This window comes from Neomonachus schauinslandi, chromosome 2, assembly GCF_002201575.2.
Source record: "Neomonachus schauinslandi chromosome 2, ASM220157v2, whole genome shotgun sequence".
Taxonomy (NCBI): Eukaryota; Metazoa; Chordata; class Mammalia; order Carnivora; family Phocidae; genus Neomonachus; species Neomonachus schauinslandi.
Genome location: NC_058404.1, coordinates 64,760,549 through 64,781,860, shown reverse-complemented (window position 1 = coordinate 64,781,860; position 21,312 = coordinate 64,760,549). Strand labels below are relative to the sequence as shown.

At 36.3% G+C, this 21,312-nt stretch overlaps 1 pseudogene; it reads left to right on the top strand.

Annotated features, from left to right (window-relative positions):
* The first annotated feature begins 10,130 nt into the window (after positions 1-10,130).
* LOC110579076 lies at positions 10,131-15,240 on the top strand (annotated as a pseudogene).
* The last annotated feature ends 6,072 nt before the right edge of the window (positions 15,241-21,312 follow it).

The following is a 21,312-nucleotide window of genomic DNA, read 5'->3' as shown; positions in this document are numbered from 1 at the left end:
CTGACCCTCCCCCCTCTCATGTGCTCTCTCTCATTCTCTCTCAAATAAATAAATAAAATCTTTAAAAAAAAAAGAAATTGAATTCATAATTAAAAACCTTCCAACAAGGGGCGCCTGGGTGGCTCAGTCATTAAGCGTCTGCCTTCAGCTCAGGTCATGATCCCAGGATCCTGGAATTGAGCCCTGCATCAGGCTCCCTGCTCGGTGGGAAGCCTGCTTCTCCCTCTCCCACTCCCCCTGCTTGTGTTCCCTCTCTCACTGCTCTTTGTCTCTCAAATAAATAACATCTTTAAACAATTAAAAAAAAAAACCTCCAACAAAAAAAAATTCAAGCCCAGACAACCTCACTGATGACTGGCAGACATTGAAAGAATAAATAATATCAATCTCATAAAAACCATTTCAGTAAACAGTTGGGGAAATATTTTCCCACTTGTTTTATAAGACCAGGGTAACCATAATAATGAAAATCTGACAAATATATCATTTAAAAAATTAAAGTGTAATATTCCTAATGAAGATAGATGCAAAACTTTAAAAGTATTTTCAAATTGGACCCAGCAATATGGAAAAAGTGTAACACATCATCACCAAGTTGGGTTTATCTCAAAAATACAAGGTTGGTTTAGCCTCAGAAATCAGTATATATAATTATCCACATTAACACAATAAAAGATTTTAAAATGATAATCTCTATAGACTCAGGAAAAGAATTTTGATAAAATTACACATCCATTCATAATAAAAACTCTCATTGAACTGGGTATTGAAAAGAATGTCTTTAGGGGCAGCTGTCTGGCTCAGTTGGTAGAGCATGGAACTCTTGATGTTGGGGTCCTGAGTTTAAGCCCCACACTGGGTGTAGAGATTACTAAAAAACAAAACAAAAAGTTTTAGTATGTTAATATGAAAAGAACGTCTTTAATATGATAAAGGCCATCTACAAAAAACCTGCCGCTAACATCATACATAATGGTAAAACTTTAAATCTTTCTTTGCCTGGTAAAATTCAGAAAAAAGACTTAGCTGCCCATTCTCATCACTTTTATTCAACATTATATTGGAGTTCATAGCCTGTGCAATCAGATTAGAAAAACAAATAAAATGCATAAATATTAGAAAAAGAAGGAAAACTCCATTTGCCCTAAAATAATATGATAGTGTACATAGAAGACCCTTTGGAATCTGCCAAAAAATCCTTTTTTTAAGATTTTATTTATTTGAGAGAGAGAGCAGGAATGGAAGGAGAAGCAGAGGGAGAGGGAGAGCAGACTCTCTGCTGAGCAGGGAGCCCAATCTGGGCTCAGTTGATCCCAGGACCCTGAGATTATGACTGAGCCGAAGGCAGATGCTTAACCGACTGAGCCACCCAGGCACCCCTACCAAAAAAAAAAAAAAAAAAAAAAATCTTATCAGAACTTGTTAGTAAGTTTAGCAAGGTAAATATAATAACAATACATAATACAAGGTAAACATAGTGCAATAAATAATTGGAAATAAAAATTTTAAAAATCTATATAATTTATAACAGCATCAAGAAAATAACAAATGCCTAAGACTAAATCTAGCATATAGTTCTCAACTGGAAGTGGTCTTGTCCCTATGGGGACATTTGGCAAATGTTTGGAAACATTTTTGGTTTTCACAACTGAAGGTACTTCTAGAATCTAGTGGATAGATGCCAGGAAGCTGTTAAATGTTCTACAATGCAAGGACAGCGCCCCACAACAAAGGTTTCTCTGGTCTAAAATGTCAATAATGCCAAGGTGGAGAACCCTGATCTGGCATAACGTATAAAAGATCTCTACACAAAAATGCTATAAGACCCAACTGAGAGAAATTTTAAAAAGACCTAAATAAGTTGAAAGTTTTAACAGTTCATGGATTGTTATGATGAGTATTCTCTCTAGGTTAATTTACAGATTCAACATAATTCCTATTAAAACTTCAGCAAGGACTCTGAGAAACAAACTGAAGGTTCTAGAGGGGAGGGGTTGGGGGGATGGGTTAGCCTGGTGATGGGTATTAAAGAGGGCACGTACTGAATGGAGCACTGGGTGTTATATGCGAACAATGAATCATGGAACACTACATCAAAAACTAATGATGTAATGTATGGTGATTAACATAACATAATAAAAATTTTTTTTAAATTTCATCAAGTATTTTTGAATGAAACAGACAAGTTCATTTTTAAGATGTTATAAAATCCTGAAGGATCTAAAATGCTAAAACAATCTTGAAAAAAGGAGAAAAACACAGAGTCCTTATACTACCTGATTCCAAGACTATAGTGTAGTACAGGCATATGAATATATACCCGATCACTTGAACAGAATAGGGTCTAGAAATAGACCCCCACACAGCCAGTTGATTGGCAACTAAAGTGTCAAGTTCATTCAGTCAACAAAGGAAAGCTTTTTAAACAAATGTTGGTATATTACAGTTAAATATCTGCACGGAGAAAACAAAACAAAGCAGAAAAAAAAAAGTTGTCTCCTATCTCACACCAAACACAAAAATAATTTTGATATGGATCATATACCTGAGCATTTAACCCAGAAGCATAAATGATCTAGAAGCAAACAGCTTATCTTGAAGAACTTGAAATCAGGAAAATTTCTTGGACAGGACACAAACAGCACTAACTAAAAACTTGAAAATTAAATCCATAAAAATTTAAAATATATGCTTTTCAAAAGACACCATTAATAAAATGAATAATCAAGACACAGGCTGGGGGGAAAATATTTATAACACATGTGACAAGGGATTTGTACCCGTAATATGTAAAAAAGCCTACAGATCAATAGTAAAATGACGAACATTCCAATTTTTTTTTAAATGAGCCAAAAATTTGGACACTTTAGCACAAGAGACATACTAATGCTTGACAAACACACAAAAGGGCACAAATTAAAACCATGAATGAGATACCATTTCACGCCCAGCAGAATGGCTAAAATGGAAAGGACTAACCCCACTGCCTATTGGTAAAGATACGGAGCAAATTGTAATGGCACCTTGGACTTCCTCAGAGAGCTCTTCCCCTGCGCTCTCAGGCCATGTGTTTGAGGTGGAGTGGAATCTACCTGTAGACTTCACAGAGAAGTCGAAGTTTGGAGTCTGGCCACATAGAATCACAGAGATCAGGGGCGCCTGGTGGCTCAGTCAGTTAAACGGCTGGCTTTGGCTCAGGTCATGATCCCAGAGTCCTGGGATCGAGCCCCACGTCGGGCTCCTTCCTCAGCGGGGAGCCTGCCTCTTCCTCTCCCTCTGCCTGCCACTCCCCCTGCTTGTGCTCTCCCTCTCTCTATCTCTATCAAATAAATAAATAAAATCTTTAAAAAAAAAAAAGAATCACAGAGATCATTACTGTATGTTGACTAATTGAACGTAATTAAAAAAATATGTTACCTGATCCAAGCTGGCCAATTAAAGTCAGTAAATTTAGCCATAGATCTGTTAATTCTTGAGAAACAAATATTTCTTTTTGCATGGGCACCTAAACTGGTAGACTATAGACATGGTACGATTGGTGGTCATTGTGATCATCACCCTAGCAGAACCTTCATGAAAAGAAAGCTACCACAGAATTACATGCAGCCAAGAGGTGGAAAGACAGATCATTTGGTGCTGAATCCAGCAATTCATGAGCTTGCTGTAACCCTGAATTTGTCAAGTAGGAGAAGCAATAAATTACCCCTTACCTCAAGCCAGTTTGAATTCTATTTTTTTTATTTGCACCTAAAAAAGTCTTTTTTTTAAAAAAAAGATTTTATTTATTTATTTGAGATAAAGAGCAAGTGAGAGGGAGAGAGAACACGAGAGGGAGGGAGTGGGGGGGCGGGGGGGAGGAATAGAGGAAGAGGGAGAAGCAGGCTCTCCACTGAGCAGGGAGCCCAATGTGGGGCTCTGTATGGGACTCGATCCCAGGACCCTGGGATCATGACCCGAGCCGAAGGCAGATGCTTAACTGACTGAGCCACCCAGGCACCCCAAAAAGTCTTGATTAAAACAGAAATAAACCACATTCAATTTTTTCTTTGCCAGTAAACAAAATCAATCTAGAATACGTGTGAGATTCCATCTGTATACTATATTCTTTTCATGCAAGACTTGGGGGACATACATTTTTTTTCCTGCTTTATAAGTAAAATATTTCAAAAAGCTTCTTCTAAAAAGATATATATTATAATCTGCCATACCAATTTTAAGCTGATACTTCACTTTTGGGGAAGAAAAATCAGTAGTTAAAATGAATGTGACTACTTGATCAAACTATGAAGGGAACAGCAGTGCTGCAAGAAATAAAAATCCATTAGCTAAAGTGGTTGAGATGGAGAATAAACAGGAATATGGTGGTATGTATGACTTTCAAGCAGAAAAATCAAAGGTTATTAACCAGGTTCTTCTTGCCACTAGTCAAATGAAATTGCAGGATTTAGAAAAATCTAATTCTATAAAAAGTCTGAAAATATCTTCAGATGACTGATATAGAGAGTACTCAGAAATTTAAGAGGGAAGGATCATCAAGAAAATATTTCTTAAAAGCATGTAATGGTTTTATCTCCCATCTATCATAAAGACATGTTCAAAATGAAAATTAGGTATGATGTTCAGCATCAAATTAGTCAATAACTGTAGTACAAAATCCACAACTTTCAGAACTAAAATATAATGAATAAATATAATCAATGGTGTTATTTTCGGAATAAATTTTCAAAGACAAAAAACAAATTAGGCTGACATTTTAATATTAAAGCACAATAATAGTCTTCAGTTCATTATATGTTATCCTTGTAATAATTTCTTTTGTTTGGTTCTAAATCAGGCATACAGGTCTAGCTCAGATAATAAAAAAAAACATCTTTTAATAAAATTTTAATAACAGCCACAGTCATTAAAAGTTTATTACTTTTTCTTTAAATGCATTATTATAGGGGCGCCTGGGTGGCTCAGTTGGTTAAGCAACTGCCTTCGGCTCGGGTCATGATTCTGGAGTCCCGGGATCGAGTCCCGCATCGGGCTCCCCGCTCAGCGAGGAGCCTGCTTCTCCCTCTGACCCTCCCCCCTCTCATGTACTCTCTCTCATTCTCACTCTCTCAAATAAATAAATAAATCTTTAAAAAAAAAAAAAAATGCATTATTATATTTAATTCTTTTTTTTTTTTTTTTTTTTAAAGATTTTATTTATTTTTTAGAGAGCGAGCGAGAGAGAAACAGCATGAGAGGGGAGAGGGTCAGAGGGAGAAGCAGGCTCCCCACTGAGCCGGGAGCCCGATGTGGGACTCGATCCCAGGACCCTGGGATCATGACCTGAGCCGAAGGCAGACGCTTAACCATCTGAGCCACCCAGGTGCCCATTATATTTAATTCTTATGATAACCCTGTGTTACAGATTTCATTAAGGTAATTATAAAAATGAGGAAACTAAGAATTACTAAAGTCAAATAAGTACCTGTCATAAGTGAGACTTGGTTTGTCTCACTTCAGATCCCATATAGAAGTCGAAAAAACAGAGAATTTTTTTCAAATAAAGTTAGACACAAAGAGTGAAGTAAAAGATCCCCAAATTTAGGGGGATAAAAATATACTGAATTAAAGAAAACTCAGTTCTCAAATTTCTGCTACTGGCTTTAACTCAGTTTTAACAGATCTCTCTCTTTAGGAGTGTAATCTGCAAATATGGAATCTTTAAAAAAATCAACTGCCAATAATTTTTCTAACTCATTGGAAGGAACAAAGCTCAACTTTTACTTTAAACATTCCTAAAAATCTAAATTATGGTCTGATATGAAAATGAAACCATCAAATTAGTGGAGATAACCTTGGAGAATATCTGTACAACCATAGATTTGGCAATAGATGTGGAGAAAGGTAGACCTTCTTAAATAAGAGAGCACATCTAGAAGCCATAGAAGAAACAAATAGACATATTTTATCGCATTATTACATTCAACAATAGTTAGTGCCCAGTGTTGCTAATGCTTTTACTATCATATTCATTATGAATTTTTTGACTCTGTTGTCTTTTAAAATTATTTAAATGTTTAATATTTCCAATATATCAAGAACTCTCAATTAATAAAACAAATAGATGAAGGACGTGAGGAGCAAAAAACATAAATAGATGATTCACAGATGAAATTCAAACATTAACAAGCATATAAAACGATCTTCAATGTCTCCAGTAGTAAGGAAAATACAAAATAAAACCACTAGCAAGAAGCTGTTTTTAACTCAACAGACTGGCAAAAATTAAAAGTGAAATCATTCCTTGCTGACAATGTTTGAGAAAAACAAGAGGGTGACTGGCTAAAATTGTTTTGGAAAGTTATCGGACAATAGCTGTTGCTGTAAAAAGACATACACCTTTTGACTCAAAAGCCCCATTGTTTTTTTAATCTCATCTCCAGAAATAAAAAAAAAATACCTTTATATTAAAAGGTATATATACAAAGCTGCTTTGTTTTGTAGCATAGTAGATCAGAATGTCTACCAACTGGGAAATGCTGAATAAATTATGTTATAACCATGCCTTGAAGATGAAAAAATATATCTGTTTCCACTGACCTGAAGAGATTTTAAAGTATACTGTAAGAAAAAAAAAAATTGAGTGTAATAGGTAAAAAATGTTCCATTTTAAACAAAACAAAATTTAAAAATTTACATGTGCTATACATCCAAATAAGAATATTCGGGGGGGGGGGGGGCCTTGGCTCAGTCAGTTGGGCATCAGACTTTGATTTTGGCTCAGTTCATGACCCCAGGTTTGTGAGATCCAGCCCTGTGACAGGCTCCACGCTGAGTGCAGAGCCTGCTTAGGATTCTCTCTCTCCCTCTGCCCCTCCCCTGTCATGCATGTGCTCTCTCTCTCTCTCTCTTTCTGTCTCTCTCAAAAAAAAAAAAAAAAAAAGGGAATATCCTGGGAAAAGCCATTTGTCTGGGCAAGGAGAAGAGGCTGAAAGGAATAGTAGGAGAGACATATACATACACAGGTGGGGCTATTAACCTTCGTTAACACAGGGGATAAGATCTGAGATGGGTTGGGAAATATGAGATCATTAATTTTTTACTGATAAAACTCTATATCATTTTTCTCATTAAAACAAGTTTGCATTATCTTTTGTAATTTTAAAATCTAAAAATAGAAAGACTTTAAAAAACTGAAGCTGTAGTGATGATATAAGGCCAATTTCAATGTTGAAAAATTCCCAACATGATCTGAAGCCAGTGTGGTGAGTAAAATGTTGTGGCTACAAAGTGAGTCACACACATGGCTTCAGGCTTGCAATTCTGCACTGTGGGTGGGTCTGTGGCCACTGCCAAGCACTCAGATTTGAAAATTGTGGAACACTGTCAGCTCACCTCCAGCTGAATTCAGTATGAGGTCTCCTCCATGAAGAAGAGAGTTTTGATACACTTAGGAAGGGACTGAAGGCACTGGAAAGAGAGAAAATTGATGGAGCAAAGTTGTGGCGGGTTGAGTCAGGAGATGATGCCATCAGACCCTTCCTGAAAGGAGAGCTTAGAAAAGGGAGGGATGGATCTTATTCAGAAACGCAAGTCAAGAAGTTCAGGACTCTTGAGGGGCGCCTGGGTGGTTCAGTCAGTTAAGCGGTTAAGCGTCTGCTCAGTTTATGATCCCAGGATGTTGGGATCCAGCCCCGGCATCCGGCTCCCTGCTCGGGGGAGGGGGCTTGCTTGTCCCTCTCCCGCTCCCCCTGCTTGTGCTCTCTCTCTCTCTGTGTGTGTCAAATAAATAAATAATATCTCTTTTAAAAAAGGTCAGGACACTTCAATCTTTATCCTTCAGCAATAACAGCTGACACTGACATAATACTTACATCTTGCTGGACACTGTTCTGAGAGCCTGATCCATTCAACTCATTTAATTTTCCATCAAGCACAAGAAGTTGGTCCAGGTGAAATAACTGAGAGACAGAGGAGTTAATAGCTATGGTCTCACAGCAAGTCAGTGGTGGAGTGGAATCTGAACCCAGATAGTCTGGCTATTAAGATCTCTCAGCAACAGGTTTCTTGAGCTTCCTAGATTATGTCATGTTACTTGATACCTTTCAAGTCTAAAAGGTTTTCCCTTTGCCTGGAATATTCTTTCCTCCTTATCCAATATTAACATTTCCTTTCCCAGTCTCTTCACTGCCGAACACCGAACACCTGTCATTTTTCACAATACTTACAGCAATGCTGTAAGAACATGTTATAGTATTAGATTAAATGACATGAAACTGCTAATATTTGAATAATTTTGACCTACAAAAGTAGCGATTTCATATTTTTCAATGTAATATGTGCCTGTGTTTGTGAATATTACTTATAGGTCTATCTTTCCCACTGAAGAGGAATCTCTATCAGTGTCCCAACCCTTTTTAAAAATTTGTTTCTCCAAAGCCTATCAGGGTATCTTCTGCATAGTCTACATTCATTCAATGATTACAGAATGTAGACATAAGTGAAGATAAAGAAAAATTCTAAAGTAGACAGGGAGATGCAGTAATGGAAAGGAAATGATAAAGCAAAAGACTCTAGAAGGCATGAGAATTGAGGGCTCAGAAATCAGTGTATCATTTAGCCAAATTCTTAGGAATAGGCATCAGTGCTGTTCATAAAATGTATCTTTCTATTGTACTCTTAAGGTTAAAGACATTCCCAAGGCTATTGATGAATTGATGTATTTCATGTTTCAATTCCACAATATATAGCCAGGTTGAAGGACACAAATACAGAAGAAGCAGAAATTCTAAATGATTGGGAAATATATTATAAAATCCAATTCAAGTAATTCTTTAAAAATGGAAAATGACGTGAGTCAGTCTTATGAATGCTTGGAAAGTGCACTTAAGATCAAAAAGACAATAATGAAAGGAAAGCTTTCAGTGGAAGGCTTTCAGGATGAAGACAGTACTTAGAGCAGTGTCCTTTCTTCCATTGAATACATGGATGGTAGTGAAATAGACTTCAAAAATATTGGATGTGGCTAAACTAAATCAAAGTTTTAAAGAGAAATGTAAATGCAAGCCAGCATCAATAACTATAATCCATTTGTTTTATGAGGAAAGAAATGAATTTTCAAGATATACTAATAGGGGCAAAGCTAGAAAGGGTTAGAATGAAGGTCACTGATATTATGGGAATAGGTGACATTTTTAGTTCTTAGAATTGTGATTAGGAAATTCTATAGTTCATGAACAAATCTATACAGTGTGTCACAGACTGTGAGTGGATAACCTGACCTCTTGAATACCTGAGATGGATACTACCTCCTATCTTCTGCATTCTTCTTTACATTCAAATGTCATTATCACTTCTCTCCTCACTACCTCAAAGCTTCTATGAAGCTCATCCTTTCTTTCTTCTTAATTCAAAGCCACTCTTTCCTTCAGTGCTTTGGGCTTACTATATTTCTGCCTTCATCTTTAAAAATTCATAGTGTTCTTTTCCCTTTGATTTCTAAGCCTGACCTATACCTACCTCTGTTTCCACTAGTCTTAAAAATTCATAAACCTGGGGGCACCTGGGTGGCTCGGTTGGTTGAATGTCTGCATTCTGCTCAGGTCATAATCTCTGGATCCTAGGATGGAGCCCCGAATCAGGATCTCTGCTCAGCAGGTAGTCTGCTTCTCCCTCTTCCCCGCCCCCAATTCTCTCTCTCTCTCTCAAATAAATAAATAAAATCTTAAAAAAAAACCCTCATAAACCTGTTATTTATTTATTTATTTTAAGTAAGTTCCACACCCAGCGTGGAGCCCAATGCAGAGCTTGAACTCGCCATCCTGAGATCAAGACCTGAGCTGAGATCAAGAGTTGGATGCTTAACCCACTGAGCCATCCAGGCACCCCATAAACCTGTTAGTTTTTTAAGCACTGTACTATTAGTGATAAAAATTCCCAAAAGTCTTATATCACTGCCTTAATTTTCTCACCAGTAACTCCATCCTCACCTACTGTAATTTGGCTTCCACCTTCCTCTTGTTACTCAGTGCATCAGCTTTCTTAAAAATTTCAGAAAAAAGAAAGGGTAGTTAATGGAGTAGGGTCCCTGAGATCATGAGAAGCTGTGGAAGCAATGAAACAAAGTTACAAGAAAGTCTTGACAAGGGGAAACAATGTCAAAATTAGGAGAAAATGCGGGAGAGCAGAATGGAGAGAAAGTCTTGGTCAAGAGTATCGCTAGTCAATCTGTAATGACACTGTATTGGGCAACAGTGATGGAGAAGGATCTGATCTTTGTGAGACCTGGCAAAAGAAAAATTGAAGAGTCAGTCTTGACTGGAAACTCATGAACTACTTTCATGAACAACAAAGAGAAGTCATCATCACAGGAACTAAAAGTGTGATGCCTGCATAATAAAGTATGTGTACTATAGAGACCATGCCTTTACTGTATAATTTCAGGTATTTTGGTAGTGGTGAGTGTAGAGGAAAGTAGAAAAGAGAGAGCAGGATAAGAGCTACATGCAAACTGGATGAGAGACAATAGTCTGAAGTTTCCATGTGTTTAAGAAACCTCTAATATTTGTTATCCTGAGACTGGGAATCCAAGTCCAAAAAACTCTCTCTGCTAGTTTTCACCATGGTATCTAAAAACTGGGATGAATTCTTCTTTTCTCAAGGACTCTGAATTTATTAAGTTTCCTTAACTTCCTTACCACCTACACCAGGCCAGTTTTCCTGGGAGGACTTTGTAGGCATGAACCCCACAAGTGCCTCAGTATTTTTTCCTTAAAATGGCTTGTCACAAATGATTTGATGAATACCATTCTCCAATAAGACACTCCAGGGCAAAGCTTTGGTTGCACAATATAACCAATTATAACTTGGTAAGAAGGACAGTTTCTTAATGAAATAATTACCACAAAATAACTTGCCATGAACAATTCAGAGATTTAGTAAGAGTTGTTCAATTCTGGGGAAATGGGACCACAAGAATCAGTTATTATTTTTAAATGTTTCATTTACAAAAGTAGAATACATAAAACTGTTGTTTAGATAGCTTAAGGGATAGCTTCCTTATATATCCAGAAAAATAGAATGTAAAAACAAAATCAAAAATATTCCAAACACATAACCACAATAAATTTTCCTTCATCAGTTCATTCGGTCATTAATTGTTTACTGCTGAATCCTGGGTTAGTAGTCACATTGAGCCACCTACTTCTCAACTAAAACTGACTTCTAGATATCCTGATGCAGTCCACTGATATATAGTCTGAAAGTTGTCTAAATGGTGTCTGCTCAGAAGCCTGTCCATGGAGTCTGTTCTCTGAATTGTCAATATTCGTCCAAGGTTTTGAGTTTCCTAAAGATCTTGGAAATTATCTTCAAGCTGACACACTGCGAAACATGATTAGTCTTAAAACAAAGCTTATCACATAAATGATTCAATTAAGATGAATAAATTTAGTTTTTGGTAATAGTGAATATTACATCAGAGTAAAGTTAGCCTCTCTGATCAGTAAACCTATCTAAGTTTAGAAAAAACAAACTCAAATAAAACAAAATATAAGCTTTTTTGTATTTAATGTTGATGAATCAGAAGATACAGGGTTTTTTTTCATTACTAAACTAAAATTATTGAACTGGTCCTCTTTGCTATAGAATTATCTTAATTGTGTTAACTGGAATCTTAAAGCATTTTTGAGTTAGTATTTTTAAGAAAATAAATTTTAGATTTATTCCCACCTTGGGCTAGAAAAGGATGACCTTTGTGGGCTGCATTTGTCCCTCAGGCAAGCAGTGTGTTATGTCTACCTGGTACAAATGGGCCCCCATTAACTAAACCAGTGGTCTTGAAATTTTTTCCTTACATATTCCCAGAAAATTCAAGGTTACGTCAAAATCTTTTCTTATTATTTTAAAGATGTAATGCGTCATATTACTAATATCGCCTTTTAAAATAAAATTGTTATATCATATTTTTCTAGTGGAGTTATAAATGACATATCAAATCTGAAAGGAGTAAGTGAATTCTGACTAATGAAGCAAGTTCTCTAAAGTTCAGGGAACCCTGCCCTACCCTGTCCTAGATTGCAATAGGGGGATATTTTGCCCTGGACCTGCATTTCATATGTTCTGTTATTAAGAGAGCAGTTTTGATATAATTTGTGGAAACTAGCATCAAAAATAAGAGAAGGTATTGGACCAAAAGTAAACAGAAGGTACAACAGGTATATTAATGTTTGTCTTTTAACTCTGCCATTTATACAGTAGACTCCACATTATACTAAAGTTAGGTTAATCTAAATCTAGTAAGTTCAAGGTAACAACATACACCATCAGAGATAACCAGGAACATCAAGGATCAAAAAGCAGAGAAACAGTCTATCAGCAACAACAAGCAGGAATCTCACACCCAAATGAAATCATGCACATGTCTATGCATTACCCACGAATCTGGTACACATAAAGGAAAACATGTTTCCTACGAATCTAAACAAAGAACCCCAAAATTAAACGATCTATTGGTCTATCAGGAATAAATATGGAACTTTAACTTCCTTTGCCTTGAAATCATGCCAAGTATAATTTCATGCTGTAGACACTAATGAATGAGAGTCTTTACTTTCTTTTTAACGAGGGTACTGAAAATGCTTTTCATAAATCTTAAATATTCCATTTCTGAAATTCATAGATGGATAAGGCATCTTATACTTGTACTTATACATAAGATACTTGTCAGGACTAAGAAGCTGGATGCAATAATGTGCTACCATCTTCAGTATTTCTTACTGTTGTTCTTTGCTTTGTTCTCCTGAAACTCTAAGCAACAATGCTTTGACAATAGTTGAGGGACAGGAGGAAAGAACTTACTAAACAAAAATGTCATAACTGCCACTACTCCGATACACAATATATCTTGAATTCAGAACATACTTATATGGGTTAAAGTACTTTCTAATTCCAGGCTCTACCCTTACCAAAATTGGCAGCAGTAAGGCAAAGAAAGACGTAATGATCTACTACTGGTTCATGGTGACTGCGTTAAAGAAGGCTTTGCCAGAATCAATATTTTGAAATGTTTCTTTGTTTGGCACTCTGAAGATTTCACAACTGGCAACGGATGATAACAGTAAGATTGGTGAAAGTATGGCTTTCTTTTGAAAAATGGTAAGGGGGCAATTATGAAAGAAGATAATGGAAAAGAATCACAGGAGTATTCTCAGGCAGATAAATGTTAGGAACAAAAACATGGATTTAAGGATTTGGAAACAGATTCACTTAAAATCTTCCCATGCTTACAGACCGCTTGGAAATACTTGAAGACCCACTCCTGCAAGGTCCATCTATCACAGTTCGAATAATATGAACTTAATTTGCTAAAATTATTGAGATCTCTATTAGTTTAACTTCCTAAAGGTCTTTTAATAATGTAATATTTTTAAATGAAATATTAAAAGCAAGTATAATCCAGATGTAAGTGCATCAACATGCAATTGGAATTTTTGTGGAAATTGACCGTCTATTTCTAAAATTTATTATGGAAATCCAAAGGATCAACAATAGCCAAGGCAATCTTGAAAATAAAAAGTGAAGGAAATGGAGGATTTAAATTACTAAATATTAGGACTTATGAAAAAGTGATGATAATTAAGACAATGTAGCATGGGCACAAGAATAAACAAACAGACCATTGGGATAGAAACAAACCTGTGCATGTCACCTGATACATGAGAAAGGTAACACTCCAGTGCAGCAAAGGAAGGATGCTTTAGGGGGTTTTTTTGGTTTGTTTTTTTTCATGGTGCTGTGCAATTGTGTCAAAAATTGTATCTTGACCCCCAACCTCATACCACACACAATAATCATTTCTAGATGAATTGTGGATCTATATGTAGAAGATAAAAATATAAAGTTTGCAAAAGAAAACACAGAGGATACCTTCAATAGCCTTAGGGAAGGCAAAGATTTTTAAAACACAGCACAAAAAGTACTAACTAGAGATGGAAAACAATGATAAATAGGACTACATTATAACGAACACTTCTGTTCATCCAAAGAAACTCTTGAGGGTGCCTGGGTGGCTCAGATGGTTGAGCGTCTGCCTTCGGCTCAGGTCATGATCCCAGGGTCCTGGGATCGAGTCCCGCATCGGGCTCTCTGCTCCTTGGGAGCCTGCTTCTCCCTCTGCCTCTCTCTCTCTCTCTGTCTCTCATGAATAAATAAATAAAAAATCTTAAAAAAAAAAAAGAAACTCTTGATGGAGTGAAATCACAGTCCAAAAAGTGTGAGAAGATATTTGAAATACATATACCCAATAAATGTGTGTATACAAATATACAAAGTACCCATAAAAGTCAACAATATAAAGGCAAACAACCAAAAAGGCAAAGAACTTGAACAAATATTTTCACATGACCAATAAACATATGAAGACGCTCAACTTCATTCGTTATTCAGAAGATGCAAATTAAAACCATCATGCAATACCACTTAAACAACAAACTCCCAGAGGACTAAAATAAAGAATATAGACAAAACCAAATGTTGATGAGAAAAGGGTGCAACTTGAACTTTCATATTCTGATGTGAGAGTATAAGTGAGTATAATCACTGTGGAGAGGGTTGTAAGATTTAGCGAACAAAAATACAGAATACTGTTTATGGAAAAATATTTGGCAGTATATGATAAAGGTGAACATATATGTACAGCCAAATGACAAAGGAGTTACCCCTGATTTATATAACCAATAAAAATAAATTCATGTCAATGCTTTTCTAGGACCCTCTCAAGATGAATGGGAGTCACAGCACTTCTGACATGATGTCAAGCTTAGGTTTTATTACAGCACATCCGAACTAAATGTGAGACCATCACGGAGCAGAAATTGTGAGCCTTCGTCTGCTATCGCTAGTGAAAGAATATTCCTTCTCAGTCTCAATCTAGATTCCTGTGGACTGCAGTGTGCTTCTTCTCCCCATGGTCTAGTTATGGCTGGAGTTGCTGGAATTGCCCATTGAGGGAACACATGTTTGGGTATTTTTGAACAAATATTTTTGGACTCATTTGTTGCCCTTTTGTGGAGAATAGTTAGAAAATTAAATTTATCAACCTGAGAATTATTGGAGAGGTTTCTCCTGCTCCTGGAACATTAATGAAAACAGCTATTACATTTGAACTAGTGATCTAGAGGCCTTTTATAACATAATTACTTTTGTGGTTCCAACAAAGTAAGACTTAATGGAAGGCAGGCATTGGGTAGTGGAACTGGAGATTAAGCTTTATGTGGTGTAAAGGAGGCATTGTTGAACAAAAGAGAACTGAATTTACCCAACCCTCTAAAGCATTATGCACTGTATGTCAGTCTAAAAAACCTTCTATACAGAAACTCTTCCAAATATCACATCAGTAATTTCTAAGTGATTTCAGGTGCAAGGATTGACATATTTCAGTTGAAATATCTTTCTTCCCCACAGGCTAACGTATTATGTGAATATTTGCCTCTTTCTACCTGAGTTGCAGCAAACGTTCTGAGAGCTGAATGCGGTTCATCAAATAAATCCCACTTTAGATTTAGATTTGGTGTGCCTTGGAAACCAGGTAATATTTTCATTTTACTTAGTGAATATTCTGCTAATATCTGTACTTTTCCTGTGGGAAAGGATTAATAATGTTAAGGCCTTTTCAAGTTTCCTGTTTCTTCTAAATCCAGATAATTTCACAAATGCATCTTGTGATAGTATTGTGGAAAAAAAAGTACACACTTTAGAGATGTTTAATGTGAACCCAAAGTTCTCATTGTAGGAAACTTGAATAACATTCTTATGCACAAAGTCCGATAACTTAGCAAGTGGACAAACCCTTACTTTGCCTTTTTAAAATTAGAAGAACATATTTCAAACTTATCCACTATAGTCCAAGCTAAATATCTTATCATCTACAACATTTTCTGAACTATTTTGGGCAATGATAAATGCTGTTTCCAAAACAGACTTATTCTTACCTAAGCTAACAGTTTTATAGAGCATTTATTATAATACCATACAAAGGAAACATACTGTTGAAATTTTTAAAAAGGTTTGCTCATTTCCTAATTTTTAAACGAATTACTGTTTTTCTTGTGATTGATCTTAGAAGAGGAGAAGGAGAAAAAAATCCCACAAATTTATAATGTTAGTATATATATATATATATATATACTCCCACATCACATCATAAATTTAAATTATTAGGATTTTTCACCTCACAGCTATTTTACCAGGTTTGAGTTACAAAGTTAAATTGCCAGATTAATTACATGGTTGCTTTAAAATTTAAATTCCTCATCATCTGGCAGTAATTTTAATTTGCCATTTAGAAAAAATTCAGCTGGGAATTGTGATGATGTGTTGTACATGTTACTTTTTTACCTTTAACTCTGTTTGTGATCATCTAGGGTGACTGGTAAGAATTTTGGAAGAAGGAAAAAACTCATCTTTTTGTTTTGTTTTGTTTTTTCAATGTCATGCTTTTTGTGAGGAGTACAAATTGATATGTCCTAAAATAAGAATGTAATAAAGAGGAAAATCCCTTTTGTCTGCTATAAGAAAAGAAAACTTAGGAGTCTATATTTTGGACGAATAACACTCTGGGTCTAGAGCTCTATGTAGTCCTGTGTCTTCCACTTCATGGAGTATTCCTGACTCAACTAACTGACTGGCTACTCCTCCCATTGGAATATAATCTGTTCTAGAGCTGATAATCAGTATACTTTACAGTATAGTCCTCCTGGCAGGGTATCTTCTGATTAGATCAGCATTCATTCTTAGCAGTAGGTGCCCAGGCCATGCTGGCTGTTAAATATTTAGAACTTCACTCTTACTCATGCCCAACTTGGAGCAAACATTTATCCACCGGGCTTGTAAAAGTGCCTAGCAATAGAGAGGGGTACTTCATTAAGCTTACAGCAACACATTGCATGACTGCTTTTTTGCCTGTTTATTTGTTTATTTGTTAGATTTTGGTTTAACAGCTTACATTTATCTCAATTTATGACATAGTAATATGGTTGTCTAAATTTCAGAATATTTGCACATGTGAGATAAAGATACACGTACAAAACTGCATCAGCTTTAACCACTTTTCAAACTCCGAAAACACAGCCTTCCAGCCAAGTAAGAGCCACTTCTCCTCTCACCTCTTTTCTTGACTAAAACTCTAGTTAGTAAGTTGAAGAGGCGGGAAGAGGGGAAAGGGGATAGGGAACCAACCAAAGACAACATACCCTTCCCTGAAGGTGGGCAGCTGCCAAATACAGCCCTTTGCCTGGGTGAAGTGAAGCAAAAGAAAACTGAGTTAAGCTGAATATATTTTAACCCACTGAATCTGGATTGGATTATAATGATTTAAAATAACTACAGGAAGGGAAGGAAAAATAAGATCAGATGAAAACAGAGAGGGAGACAAACCATAAGGGACAAACTGAGGGTTGCTGGAGGGGAGCTGGGTGGGGGAATGGGATAACTGGGTGATGGGCATTAAGAAGGCACGTGATGTTATGAGTACTGGGTATGTATGCAACTGATGAATCACGAAATTCTACTCCTGAAACTAATACTATACCATATGTTAATTAAATTGAATTTAAATTTTAAAAAGAAAAGAATTATAGGATTATTAGTTAAGTGTGAACAGGGATGTCATGGGATCTGCCCAACTTTCCACTCAGAGCCACAGTAAATTTACCTGCATTCAATACTTTTTAAAGGGATAGAGGAAAACAAAAATAAAATTTTAGTTTCTTCATAAGTCCTTTTTATTTGATATGCTTGATACAAAAATTCAATATTATATTAAATGTATATAAAATATTAAGAATTATGTTTCTTCTTCTCATAACTGGTTTCAGGTGACTCAACTCTTGTGTATATAATCATAAAATGGTTTTAATTTTTTCATTAATTATCATCTGTATTCTTTTGACACTCCCTCTCTCTTTCCACTATATATAAGCACCTTTAATGTCTCTAACAAATTTCATAACACTTTCAGTCATTTTCAGTTATTTTTTTAAATTAATTTATCTGAGAGAGAGAGAGTGCACGAGAGGGGGGAGGAGCAGAGGGAGAGAAAGGGAGGAAATAGACTCCCCGCTGAGTGCAGAGCCCAACATGGGGCTCCATCTCATGACCCCTGCGATCATGACCTGAGAGCCAAAATCTAGAGTCAGATGCTTATCCGACTGAGCCACCCAGGCGCCCCTCATTTTCAGTTATTAGAACAGCTTCCCTCCCATCACAACAAGGTTCTAGGACCTCCCTTATATGTCCTGATAGTAATGGTCACCAATACTTCTCAACCCCCCAAACCAGACCCTCTCTGATTGGGCCCTGGAAAATGTAGTAATTCCTGTACAGTCCAGTAAACTTGCTGGTAACTAAATATCAGTCAGTATCTCATAGTATTGTCTTATAACTTAAAAATCAGAAACATCGAGCCTTTCATTTTTTTTTTTTTTTTAAACAATTTTTTCCCCTGAACAGGACCCTCAATTGAACTCCCAGGTGCTTAAGAGCCATCGATGTATTTAAATAAAGTAAAATAAAAAATTAACCTCCTGATTTCTTCTTTTACTATCTGTCAGAGTCACAGAAGTCAGAGAATGACCTGAAAGCCACCTGAAGGGACAGTGTCACTCTCGGGTAAGTGCCTGGCAGCCTTTGCCAGCACAGCCATAAGCAAGGCAGCCGCTGGGAGTCCTAGCTGTCCCCGGAACGGTACTGGGCTCTCTTGATAATCTAAAACACTTTTTTCTGGAGTGCCTGGGAAGCGTCTGCCTTTGGCTCGGATCATGATCCCAGGGTCCTGGGATCGAGCCCCACGATGGGATCCCCGCTCAACAAGCAGGGAGCTTGCATCTCCCTCTCCTGCTCCCCCTGCTTGTGCTCTCTCTCTCTCTGTCAAATAAATAAATAATATCTTTAAAAAAAAAAAGACCTTTTTTAAGCAAATGAAGGACTAGAAGACCAGAGTTAAAGCAATGATCATGGTGTTTGTCAAAATCAAAACAGCCATCTTCACAAGCTTTAGCAGTTAAGGGTTAGCATCATTTAGGATGATTATCTACTAAGATTTCCATGGAGACTTAAAATGATCTCAGGACAGATTGAAGGCTAGAAAACATTCATTATAACAAAACTGGATTTGATTCCACCTTATCTGAAAAACTGTAGACATGAGATAAAGAGTTTCATGTCCTATATCTTCTCTCTAGAGCTGATAGCCACTGATTGATGCCTCATGAGACAGAACCTTCACAGGAAAGATTCATAAAGGCTTCCCTGCCTTCCTACAAAAAAAAATTTCTGGTGATCTGAGATCCCATCAGTCATTATAAGAAAACAAACCAACCAACCCACAAAAAAACCCAATCTATTGTCATTACTAAAGGTGTGTTTATGCATGTATGGTTGGAAACATAATTTTGCACCCCATAGTCATGTCTAAGCCATAAAAGCTGAAGCTCTTTCTCTGTATGTTCAAATTATGACAAGTAATTTTACATTAGTAAGTTATTTTACTGTGCATCTGAATCAGTATTAACTCTAAGCTTTGAAAAATTTAAGGATAGAGACTATTATTCAGTAGCACTCCACTCATAGATATATGTAATATTTGATTGATGTCACTAGATGGGAATGACTATATGGAAGATCTGCAGTTATAGATTGTGTGCTAGAAGTACAATTAAATGGATTTTTTTTTGTAAGTGAGGTAATTTTTTTCTTATTTGTAGTTCTAAATTTCTACAGTGACCCTATAGCAACTGTTTTTATTTTTACAAAATAATTTTTATATCTTATGAAATAAACAGAGCAATTACCATGATCAATTTTCAAAAGAAGAAACCAAAACCAGCTCAAAGAAAAAAGGCACTAATAGAATGAGCAGGCCCTGATTTCTCTTATTCCCAGGTTAGTGTTTTTTTGGTCTCTACCATACCTTCTAGAACAATTCCTGAGACGAATTTGTTATGCCTCCAAAGAACTTAATGAGGGCACTTAATGAAAGCAGTAAAAATACAAAACTAATTACTTGCTATACCAGAGTAATTTTAAAGATCTACTTATTTATTTTAGAGAGAGAGAGAGAGAAAGTGTGAGGGGGTGGGAAGCAGAGGGAGACAAGAGAATCTCAAGCAGACTTCCTGCTGAGTGCAGAGCCCTGAGGCCGGCTGGATCTCAACCCTGAGACCTTGACTGGACCCAAAATCAAGAGTAGGATGCTTAACTGACTGAGCCACCCAGGGGCCCCTGATATACCAGAGTAATTTTAAATTTAGTTTTGGATCTCAGGTCTACCTTTAATTTACCTGTTACTTTTTTTCTTGTATTCCAGCCAAATAATTTATGCTCTCACAACTAAAAGTAAGGAGTCTGTTTAAGAGATGGCTTTTCAGCCCACACATTTTTCTCTAGTAATTTACCTCCAGCCTCGACCTTTTTCCAGAATTTCTGTTGGGGGGACATGCCTCTTTCTGCTTGTGGTCTAGATAGACTATCAAAGAGAAACGAAATCACACATCCATGGAACAAACTAAATAAAGCTGTTGGTTTTTAAATGCTTTATTACATTGATGTTAGTATCCTTAGATGAATATAATCAGATTAGCAATGTTTTGGTCACTGAGAAAATGAAACATTTCTGAAAACTCACAAGACAGTGTAGCATGCAGGCTAGAACTAGTTATGCTTTCATGTCTTTATGAAACAGTCACCTCAAGCAGTACAGTACATCATAAGAGCCTTTACTGCTGCTCTACAGCTTCTAAACTGCAGAGGAGAGATGAGACAGACATCAGAGGAAATTTCAAGGCAACTGCAGTCAAACATTATCCAGGAAGCTGCAGGTAGGACAGCATTACATGAAAGCTCAAACTTGCTTCAAAACCTGGCCTACTGAAGTATACAATTAAATTCACATTTTTTTTTAACTTATAAGGAAATTACACACATTTAGGATAGGAACCTGTTATCTCTATGTTGATTCCCAATCCAGTTATTTGTAGTCTTACAGAAAACTTTGTATTAGGTGGCTGTTTTGTTATTTTGTTACTTGGAATGTTATAACCTACTTTCATTAAAAAAATGAGAGTGACATCTGTATACAGAGTCACAGTTTAACAGAAAGGTAGTTAACTTGAAATTTTGAATCAGGAATGAAGAAAGGTGTTCAATGTCTCCTTTAAAAAAAAGCACAATGGTATAGATCTAAATGATGGCTTAGTAACAACCATGAATGTAGTAATATAAAGATGCCAGTGTTTTAAGACCAAAGCCAGATAACAGACTAACTCTAAGAAATCAACTGTT